We start from the raw sequence: 11,500 nt of genomic DNA, 5'->3' as shown, positions 1-11,500 counted from the left end.
GGTTCTTTTTGTGGTTTGGTTTTGTTTGCTTTGTTGTTGTTTTTTTGTTGGTGGTGGTGGTGGTGGTTTGGTGTTTTTGTTTGGCTCTTTTTTGGAGATTTAAACTGGTTAAGCCAAAGTTCCTAAAAAGGGACTAACTCCTTGGAGACATTGTAAATTTCTTCTTTCCTCCTCCCCTCCCTCCTTCCTTCTCTTTAATCCCTTGGGACATCAGCAAACATTTGTAGAAATAAAAACAATCTCGGATTTCTGTTCCTTCACACTTTAGCTGAAAACATCCAGAAATGTTCACAGGAACTTGTGTGACTATCAGAGTGACTGATAACAACACAAGCTCCGCGAGAGCAGAGATATTTTAATATTTTATTCGCTACAGCCTCCCAAGCTCCTAGACGGGCGCCAAGCACACAGCAGGCGCTCAATAAAGATGCTCTGATTGGATGAAGCCAACTTTAAGTGGCAAGTGTGAGCCGGTCCTCTGGGACTCCAGCCCGCTTCTTGATCCTGACACTCCCTTTAGAAATGGAGACGGGGTGGGCTCCCTACCTGTTTTAGACCATGCTCTGGGTTCCAGAACCTCCCTCTCCTCCCCACCTCTCCGCAGCTGGAAGCAGCTGCGCGCGGTCTGGCCACCAGAGCTTGTCTGGTAGGACTCCAGTCTCCCAGAGAAGAAGGGCGTTCCAGGGGAGGACAGAGAGCACTCAGGTTTCCGCAGGGCCGGAGCTCCACGGCCGAGGCGGCAGCACTGGGCCGGCCGGGGGCCTCGGAGCCCGCCCGGGGGACCGAAAGGCCGGCCTCCACCCGCCGCTCCTCCCGGGGGCGGGTTGACCGACAGGTTTCGCATTGCACTGAGCATTTTCTCTCCACCCTCAAGGTAGAGTGGGCTTCTGCGGAGGCGCCGGCGAGACGGAGCGGAGAAGGGCGGGTGGCCAGTGGGTTTCATACACAAGAAAGGAAATGGATACACAGATGGGAAAAGAAAGGCAGAATGGCTTTCAGAGAAGCAGCAGCCGCAGCTCAGAAAGCTGGAGCGCGCGGAGCTCACGCATCCGGCGTATTTCCGAGAGGAAAAATGCTGAATCAGAACCGCGAAGGCAAGGCATGCATCGCTGGGTTATGCTTCCCTAATCAGGGGTGCAGGATGCCTTTTTTAAACTAAAAAAGCCAGAGTTCCTCACCCAAGTTGATGCCCTCGGCCCCTCAGCCCATACCGTGTTTGCGCCTCTGGTCTCTTGGTTAACCTTGCATTACTCATCTGTCACATGGCGCGTGCAAGGTTGTCAGAACTCTGCCCATGCCTTTAGGAAGTTAGTAGCTGTCAGTGAACCGCAGAGAGCGGGGAGAAGGGAATGTGGGCTTTTGCACATCAGCCCAGAACTTCTCAGAGTCCTTGAGAAATTCTTTCTAAAAGTTCTTTCTTTAGCAATGAGAGAGAAACGCACTCTCTTAAACTTCTTAGCAAGGTTTTGCCCCAAAGTTTTATATCTTTATTTGTAGTGGAATCTTATTAAAAGGCCCCTGAAGCTACTACTAAAAAAAACAGGCATAAACGTGCAATTGTCTTTATTTCCTGTATGCACAGAAATTTCACAGAACTTAGCTCAGTGCAAACGTGGGGGCCAGGTGTTTTCAATGAATGTTTTCTAATTTTTCTAATGTTGCATTTTCTATTTAACCTGTTTCCTAATATAATTTGTGGGTAGAGATGTGGAAAGAGGGTACAACCTAACTGGCATGACAGGATGGGGAGCCCACTATTTATTTTTCATTTGGATCATGACATCTGTTTTTTTTTTTAATTTATTTTAATTAGAGGCTAATTACCTTACAATATTGTATTGGTTTTGCCATACATCAACATGAATCCACCACGTGTGTACACATGTTCCCAATCCTGAATTCCCCTCCCACCTCCCTCCCCATTCCATCCCTCTGGGTGGTCCCAGTGCACCAGCCCCAAGCATCCTGTATCCTGCATCAAACTTGGACTGGCGATTCATTTCTTACATGATAGTATACATGTTACAATGCCATTCTCCCAAATCATCCCCTCCCTCCCTTTCCCACAGAGTCCAAAAGACTGTTCTATACATCTGTGTCTCTTTTGCTGTCTCGCATACAGGGTTATCATTACCATCTTTCTAAATTCCATATATATGTGTTAGTATACTGTATTGGTGTTTTTCTTTCTGGCTTACTTCACTCTGTATAATCAGCTCCAGTTTCAACCACCTCTGTTTTATGTCACCTTTGAATCGGCCTTTTGCAGAGCAGACATGCCCTCTTCTATTGCCTCGTGGCTATGACAAGATAGTTACAAGGTCAGGATTGCTTGACTCCTAGCCTAGCACAGCTTGTTAAGCTGCACAGAGTAATATATTCCAATAAAAGAGTTTGGGGAATAAAGAAGCATCAGTGTGCAGCCCACCCACCAGAAATATTAATGTTGATTGCTAAACAGAAATTGAGATTGAGTAGGAAAACCATCAGGCACTTTAAAGAGGAACCTGGTACAGTCCTATGAGTCCAAGATGCTACGAGGGAACAAATTCCATGTTTAGTGTCAGCCTGCTTTCCTCAAACCCCCCAGAAGTGGATTTGGGGAGAGGATTACTGCAATCTAGTGATAAGTCTAGCATCTCATTAGAGTTGAGCCTGTACCTCTTAACACAAGTGATGGGCTAAATGTGTAAGGTGCAGCAATTGTTCCACCAGACATCAAATTTTCCAGTTAACTAGATTGGCCCCAGAGTATAATATGGGGGTTCCCTCTACAGAACCTTTGAAAGCCCACTAGATCCAGTGGTCAGGGCAGTGTCTGGTCAGAGGCCCTAGGTGCCCTGGGAAGGAGAGTCGCAGCTCCCAATCCACAAAGGACAAACGATGGGACATGCCCTGAAGACACTGGGACTCTTCTACCTGTTACCATGACACTCCCTCCTGCATGCCACCTGGAAGGAAGCAAGGCTTTCACTTACCTCGCGTCCCACACTCACCCACCCCCAATCCCCTCTGCATTTATTTTTAACATTCTGATCCTCAGAAGTGAAATGAAATAAATACAGGTAGGGGAAATTGGAGAGAGCAGGAAATGGGGAAAGAGGGAGGAAGACTTGTTCATGCCTCAGGCCTAAGGAAAAGAAAGAACTTTTGACAAGAGCCTACTCTGCTTTAAGCAATGTTTGGGTGCTTCATTGTATTAAACCCCCATGAGTGCGATGATAGAGAGTATCATTCTCCCACTTCACCAATGGGGAAACCACGGGTGGGAAAAATGAGGCTCAGAGAGGTTGGTGACTACTTGAAGTCACACAGTTAGAAAGTGACAGGGTTCAGATTAGGCCCTAAACTGTCAGATTCCTCCAGGAAGGTAGCATGCTTGACCTGTGAGGGTGGAGGAGGAAAGCCCGCGTGCCTCTGTCCTCTCTGTATGTCTAGCTCCTGGCTACCCTGAAGAGGGGTAACTTGGAATAAAATGATCAAAAGCTGTGCCCCAGGGATATAAAGAGATACCTGGGTCTCTTACAGAAGTGCTGGGCCTCACAGATGGTCTGCTCCCCTTCTCTCCCCGTCCTCTGTCTCCATGTCTACACTCTCTCATTCCTCTGACCCCAAACTAGGGGTCAAATGCTAGGGAACCCCAAATGCTAGGGTTCAAGAACCACTGACAGGTATCCTTTCTCTCCCTGGGTACCACCTTTTCACACCGTACCTGGGTTTCTTCTTTCTATCCCATGCTAACAGAATCAGGGATGTTATAAAGATCCCTTGACCAGTCCTGGTGTCTGAGTGATTTCCTGGGTCCAGCAAAGGGACCAAGTTTCCAGAGCCTTGAAGACAAGGGCTAACACCCCAAAATATGGACTCATTTTTCCACTCTACCTTCATTGGCTGAGCAGCTGCCAAGACAAAGGCCACATCTCCCGATACCTGGCAAACAAATGCAGTATTGTCTCATGAATCGATTGCTTCTCTGAGGTGCCCACCAGTGTTTTGGGGGAGAAGCTTCGAGAACAAGTTGAGGCGCAGCTGTCCTTCCATGAGACTGGAGAGATTCCCCGAAAGAATCTGGATGTCATGAAGGAGGCAATGGTTCAGGCAGAGGAAGCGGCTGCTGAGATTACTAGGAAGCTTGAGAAACAGGAGAAGAAACGCCTGAAGAAGTTTGAAAAGGCTGGCTGCAATTGCCCTGGCTTCTTCAGAAAATAGTAGTGCCCCAGAGGAGAGTGAGGAGACAAGTGAAAGACTCAAAAAGAAGAAAAAGTAAAAGCCCCAAGAGGCTCCTCAGGAGAATGGAATGAAAGACCCATCTGTCTCTTTTTCCAAACCCAAGAAAAAGAAATCTTTTTCCAAGGAAGAGCTAGTTAGTAGTGATCTTGAAGAGACAGCTTGCACTGGAAGTCTTCCCAAGAGGAAGAAATCTTTTCCCAAAGAAGAACCAGTTAATGACCCTAATGAGTCAGAAAACAAAAGGTCCCCAAGGAAAAGCAGAAAGTGTCTTCCAAGGAGGAGCCACTCAACAGTGGACCTGAAGAGGCTACTGCCCCCAAGAGCAGCAGCTCCAAGAAAAAGAAAAAGCTCTGAAAGTTATCCCAGGAAAGTTAGAATGGACATCTTCCTAGTGGGGCATAACTTACGGAGGTATTCCCTATCCCATCCCCTAAAGCCCAGTAAAAATTAAAAAAAAAAAAAGATCCCTTGAAATATAGCAGCAGATGCACATCTAAGGCCCAAACTAAGCATGTCTTCAAGGTCTGCAGAGTGTAGGGATTCCCCTGCCTAGGGTGGGAAGCCTGAGAGGGTAGATGACTGGAGACGCTTAGGCAGACTCGGGGGTCTCTCTCTTTGGAAAGGGCAGAAGGAAATGGAAAGGGAGGAGATGGAGAGGGAGAGAGAGAATGATTCTGATGCAGGGAAGACTTTATAGAGAAGTTTTTAAAAATTGGATTCAATTGTGTAAAAATTAATGTTGACACAGTGACAGTCTTTTACAAATTTCCTGTGACTTAGAGCTAATTACCATGCATCACAGTAACAGCTGTATTTCATTAAATTTCAGAATAACTTGGGTACATCTTATTTAATTAATAAAACTCTTAACTCTTTCTGTATATTCAAGTGAAATAGCTGGATCACAGATCCAAGTATTTGGCATGATTACTGATTGCAATAAACACACACACAAACATACATACAAATATACCCACGCACTTCCCTACAAAAGCAACCTGTTTCAGTGTGCCCTGCCCAGCCCTGACAATCAGATGTTCCCAGGTAAGGTGACCTCTCCTTAGCATGAGAACGGTTCAGATTTAGTAGAGGATGATGGAGTATACTGACCTTCCTTTGGTCCATCTCACTCACCCGTGTGGGAGAGTTTGTGGTACTGAGGAAACTCATACACCTGGAAACTAGTATTTAACAAAGCTCCACAGTTGATTGAATAAAGCTTGCCAGTGTGCTTTTAGAATGCTTACTTTCTCATTAATTTATAGACAAACAATAAAACATAATAATCAGTATATAAATTGAAATTATCAAATTAATCAAAATATGTACGAAACATAGCCACTATATTCATATGAGACTATTTAACACTAGCAGATTTTCAGCAACAGACTCTCTTCTTAAAATAAAAAGCTTATAGATTAGGTAGGCAAAGAGTCAAGTGATTAAAAAATATATATTTTTTAATTTAACTGTTTTTGCCAAGAAGGAATATAAATTTTTCAGAAATTTTCTTCTTTAATCTTATTTAGGATTATACCCCATATAATCCTTTAAAAGCATATGAAATAAGAGATAAACTGAGGCAAGCTAAAAAGGATATGAGATGGGTTAGAATTATACTAATGAAATTTTAAATTAATAGCAATATAAATAATTATTGTGTGTTATCAAGGACATTTTCTCTAATCAGCATTCTAAGGCAGCTCTGTCCAACAGAAAAATGAGCAACCAAGGCAAACCACATATGTAATTATAAATTTTCTAGGAGCCACATTTAGAAAGCCAAAAGGAACAGGTAAGATTAACTTTAATAATATATTTTATTTAATCACTATATAAAAATGATCATTTCCATATGTAATCAACATAAACTTGTAATTAAGGCACTGATTTATTTTTTTATATTTAGTCAAATTCAAAATGTTGTGTATAGTCTATATTTACAGTGCATCTCAATTCAGACAAGCCATTTTTCATGTGTTCAATAAGCCACATGTAGCTAGTGGCTGCTGAGGTGCTAGGGAAAGGTCAATTTCACATGCATACTGTGCTACTATATTAGGTGATAGGGAAAAAATGATGAAGAAAACATGACTCCTGTCCTCAGTGAAGGCAATGTGTAGGAAGTCTTTTGAGCTAGGAATCTTCCTAGGGGGTCCAGGACTATTAGCCTATATGTACCTTTCTCCAAATTAGAGATTCTCTCCTTCCCCAAGTCACTTCACTCCCATCTGTCAGAAAATGAATATAATATGCTGGTTCTATTAAAATAAGATACTCTACTACCACCGGTCAAAAAATGTTTTTATAAATATATAAACCTATGATGACTACAAAGTAAATGAAACACCTTCCCCTCGAAGTAGGGCTTCCCTGGTAGCTCAGACAGTATAGAATCACCTGCTGTGCCTGAGACCTGGGTTTAATCACTGGATTGGGAAGATCCCCTGGAGGAGGAAATGGCAATCCACTCCAGTATTCTTGCCTGGAGAATTCCATGAACAGAGGAGCCTGGTGGGCTACACTCCATGGGGTCGCAAAGAGTCAGACATGGCTGAGAAACACTACAACACTACAACAAAACATGACTCCTGTCCTCAATGAAGGCAATATATAGGAAGTCTTTTGAGCTAGGAACCTTCCAAGGGGGTCCAGGACTATTAGCCTACATGTACCTTTCTCCAAATTAGAGACTCTCTCCTTCCCCAAGTCACTTCACTCCCATCTGTCAAAAAATTATCTAAGTCTCAGTTTCCCCCATACTTTGAGATAGGTACTGTTCTTATTACTCTTTACTGAGACTTAGATTCCTCAACTGAAGTTACACATTGCAAGTGGCGGAATGCAGTACAATTTATATAACCATAAACCCTTAAATATTGGGATGTACCTCCAGGAAGTAGAAATCTTATTGGTTTTGTTCTTTGCTATAAACACTGTAATGTAATGAGTGAATGGATGACTTAAAGTTGAGCATACCTAATCATTAAAATAGAGATTGCCCAAACACAGGTTCAGTAGAATTGGAGGAGATGAGTGAATGAGGTGAAAAATAATGAGATCTCCCAGTTAGTTGGGCCACAACTTAGAGAGAAAATCTACACCCTGGACCTCATAGGTATGTGTGCATGTGTATATGGATGGGGTGGAGGCAGGTATATACAATTGTTTTATTTTGTGCTTTGTGGCTATTGAAGCATTCTTAATGATTTTATGACTTGTTAGCAGCAGATTTTTTTCCCCAGCTGATTTTTTTCTGATATTTAACTTGAAAATAGTAACAGGTAGCCATAAACTTGGTTCATTAGATTCATGACTATGGTTACTGAAAAATAGTTGAGGATTATTATTTCAGGATTTATTTCTAAAAATAATCAAAATTGTGTGAAACTGTCATTCAGATGTAAATAAACTCATCATCTGTTCTTTTGATTTATTCTCCACATCATGCTCCTCTTTGCCATGTACATATTCTTATCACTTTTCAGACTTCTTAACACTTTCTTTTTTTTTTTTAAAAAGTCTAATTTCCTTGAAACTCATTCCTCCTTTTGCTTGTCCTAGTCATCATGAATAAATTGTGTATGTATGAAGGTGTCAGTGTATATAGATGAACGATGTGTATCAGAATACATTAAACTGACACTGTCAGTCTTCTTTTAACACCAACCTCACAAGCATAAATTTCCTTTTTTTTTTTAAGAAAAAAAAAATCTTCTTACAAAATGACATTCTCAACTACTTAAGACCAGTTTTCTGGGGTTATATTCCAAGTCAGTATCAAAACTTGCAATTTAATAAATGAGAAAGTTTTCTACCCAGAAAAGTTTCAAGGGAAAGTATTGATTACCTGGGTGGATGGAGTCACTCCAGAGGTACCACGTGAAGAAAGACAAGGATAGTGCAGGGTGTTTCCTGCAAAACAGTTTTTATTAAGTTAGTCTTATTTAAGCATTGGCTTTTTTTTTTTTTTTTTTTAGTTGCACCATGTAGCATGCAGGATCTTAGTTCCCTGACAGGGGATAGGACCCAAGTCCCTTGCGGTGGAAACATGGAGTCTTAGCCACTGGACTGCCAGGGAATTCCTTAAGCATTGGCTTTTGTTGTAATATTAGAGGGAGCTGACCTGGATAAAAATGGCCCTTAGATATAATGAAATCATATTTAACAATTGAGACACTGTTTATATAAAAAGTTCTTTAAAATAACCTCTTGAGTAAATATTAATAATATTTAAAATATGAACAATTTAAAAATAATGCTTAAAAGTTTTCAACAGCTAATATTTACCAGCCATCAGTGAATTCATATTTTCTTCCTATATATTTAACTAATGAGTAGTGTCTATTAAGGACAGGAATATAAGTATATGTTACTTTGTGAACCTTGTGAAACACTAAATATTACTGGACACTAGCTTTTCATGTTTGGCTGTCATATAACTGGGGGGCAAGCAGGCCACCACCTGCAATAGCTAACAAGACAAGATGAAGAACAAGGGGATTATTTTCCTTGACATGAATTTATTATTCAACTGATGCATTTCTGAAGTTTGAAATTAAGTGAATTGATCAAGTAACAAATTTCTTAAAAATATGATGCATTCACAAAATTTTACTTAGAATTTTCACAAATGCATCAATTTGCCTTTACTTAGAATTCTAACATTTACAGCAGATGCTAAGTATTGGGTTTTGATTGACAACAGGAAAACAGTCACAGCCAAGATACCAGGGCTTTTACTCTGTCAGATTTTTACTGATACGAGTGAAAATTTTAGATGAAAGGTTGCAGTTTACTTTCAGAGCTCTTTCTACACATAGTATTATTTCATAGATAACTTCCTTCCCCACTCTCTGAAGTCCCCGTTTTCCTCAGAGAAGCTGAGAGCTGGGAGATAAAATAAAGCAAGAGGTACAGAGAGATAGAAGGGTGAAGATGAAGAGATTTGCGTTGAGATTTAAATAGCCCAGGAGTTGTCACTAACATTTTTAACATTTGTTAAATGTTCTAAAAAATTAATGTATAGCCATATACATTACACTCCCAAATTTTAAATGTGAGACTGTTAGTCTTGGAAACACACAGTGTGAATGTTGGCTAAAACTTGGGGAATTACATTCCTGTAGATTCTATTTGGAGGAGAGATATTGAAATACATAAATGATTTGGGAGATGATGGATATGCTATACATAATTCATTGGAAAAAGTTTGCATATGTCTTAAACTTAAATCACTGTTTCCAAAAGTACATATGTTTGCCAAGCCTATTAATTTCAATATATAATCCATATTTTCTTTTTTAACTTTGTGAAAATGCTAAAAAGAAGTTGTCATAAAAGTTAAATTTTCACCTCTTATCTTGAATGCTAGATTTCCGTGTATCTCCTCAAATCACTCTTAAACATCATATTTTTTCATGACCTAATAACAGAATGAAAACTGAAATAAACTAATCATCTAGACTTTTTCAAATAGCCACGTTTGTTGTTTTAAAGACAACATGAGGTCACTGAGTGTGATTGTTTTTCTGCATGATATTTTTCAGAGTTCAGTCAGTCATATATAACTGTTTTGCCTGAAAATACTTCTTTTGCTAAGTTTTTGCATATATTTAGGCATCAAATTTCAGCATAACAAAAGCATAAAGTTAACATTTATATTGGCTGATTTTTAAAGTTTGAAGTAACTGAATAGAAAAGTGGGAAAATTAAGATGAAAATAGGTACTAACATTAAAAAAGAAGAATGAACATAAATTTAGCTTATTGCCTTGAAACTACATGGTTGATGTCAGACTGCTTTGTAAAAACTATTTTTTACTATCAATATTACCTGCAGAGCCATATATAAAACCCTCTCTTTAGCGGTGATCATCAATCTGACTTTTCCAGTTATTGCTTCTTTGCTTTTCTTTATATTTTTACTATTATTATATGTATCTGTGGAAAATTATTAAAGAGATGGGAATACCAGACCACCTGACCTGCCTCCTAAGAAACGTGTATGCTAGTCAAGAAGCAACAGTTAGAACTGGACATGGAACAACAGACTGGTTCCAAATCAGGAAAGGAGTACATCAAGGCTATATGTGGTCATCCTGCTTATTTAACTTATATGCAGAGTACATCATGAGAAACACTGGGCTGGAAGAAGCACAAGCTGGAATCAAGACTGCTGGGAGAAATATCAATAATCTCAGATATGCAGATGACACCACCCTTATGGCAGAAAGCAAAGAGGAATTGAAAAGCCTCTTGACAAAGGTGAAAGAACAGAGTGTAAAAGCTGGCTTAAAACTTGACATTCAGAAAACTAAGATCATGGCATCCTGTTGCATCACTTCATGGCGAATAGATGGGGAAACGGTGACAGACTTTATTTTCTTGGGCTCCAAAATCACAGCAGATGGCAATTATAGCCACGAAATTAAAAGTCGCCTGCTCCTTGGAAGAAAATCTATGACCAACCTAGACAGCATATTAAAAAGCAGAGACAACACTTTGCCAACAAAAGTCCATATAGTCAAAGCTACGGTTTTTCCAGTAGTCATGTAAGGATGTGAAAGTTGGGTCATAAAGAAGGCTAAGCACCAAAGAATTGATGCTTTTAAACTGTGGTGTTGGAGAAGACTCTTGAGAGTCTTCTCTCAAGACTCTTGACTGCAAGGAGATCCAACCAGTCTATCCTAAAGGAAATCAGTCCTGAATTTTCATTGGAAGGAGTGATGCTGAAGCTGAAGCTCCAATAGTTTGGCCACCTGATATGAAGAGCCAACTCATTGAAAAAGACTCTGATGTTGGGAAAGATTGAAGGCAGGAGGAGAAGGGGACAACAGAGGACAAGATGGTTGGATGGCATCACCAACTCTCTGGATATGGGTTTGAGCAAGCTTCCGGAGATGGCAAAGGACAGGGAGGCCTGGCGTGCTGCAGTCTATGGGGTCACAAAGAGCTGGACATGACTGAGCAACTGAACAACAACAAATATGTATCCCTAATAATACTATAAAGAAAGCTGAGCGCTGAAGAATTGATGCTTTTGAACTGTGGTGTTGGAGAAGACTCTTGAGAGTCCCTTGGACTGCAAGGAGACCCAACCAGTCCATCCTGAAGGAGATCAGTCCTGGGTGTTCATTGGAGGGACTGATGTTGAAGCTGAAACTCCAATAGTTTGGCCACCTGATATGAAGAGCCAACTCATTGAAAAAGACTCTGATGTTGGGAAAGATTGAAGGCAGGAGGAGAAGGGGACAACAGAGGACAAGATG

General features: G+C 40.7%; 1 pseudogene; it reads left to right on the top strand.

Moving 5' to 3' along the window:
- The first annotated feature begins 957 nt into the window (after positions 1–957).
- On the top strand, positions 958–4,681 carry LOC104984838 (annotated as a pseudogene).
- Positions 4,682–11,500: the final 6,819 nt, after the last annotated feature.

This window comes from Bison bison, unplaced genomic scaffold, assembly GCF_000754665.1.
Source record: "Bison bison bison isolate TAMUID 2011002044 unplaced genomic scaffold, Bison_UMD1.0 scf7180017864035, whole genome shotgun sequence".
NCBI classification, from domain to species: domain Eukaryota; kingdom Metazoa; phylum Chordata; class Mammalia; order Artiodactyla; family Bovidae; genus Bison; species Bison bison.
The sequence above is the reverse complement of the archived record's forward strand: the minus strand, read 5'-3'. Positions and strand labels throughout refer to the sequence as shown.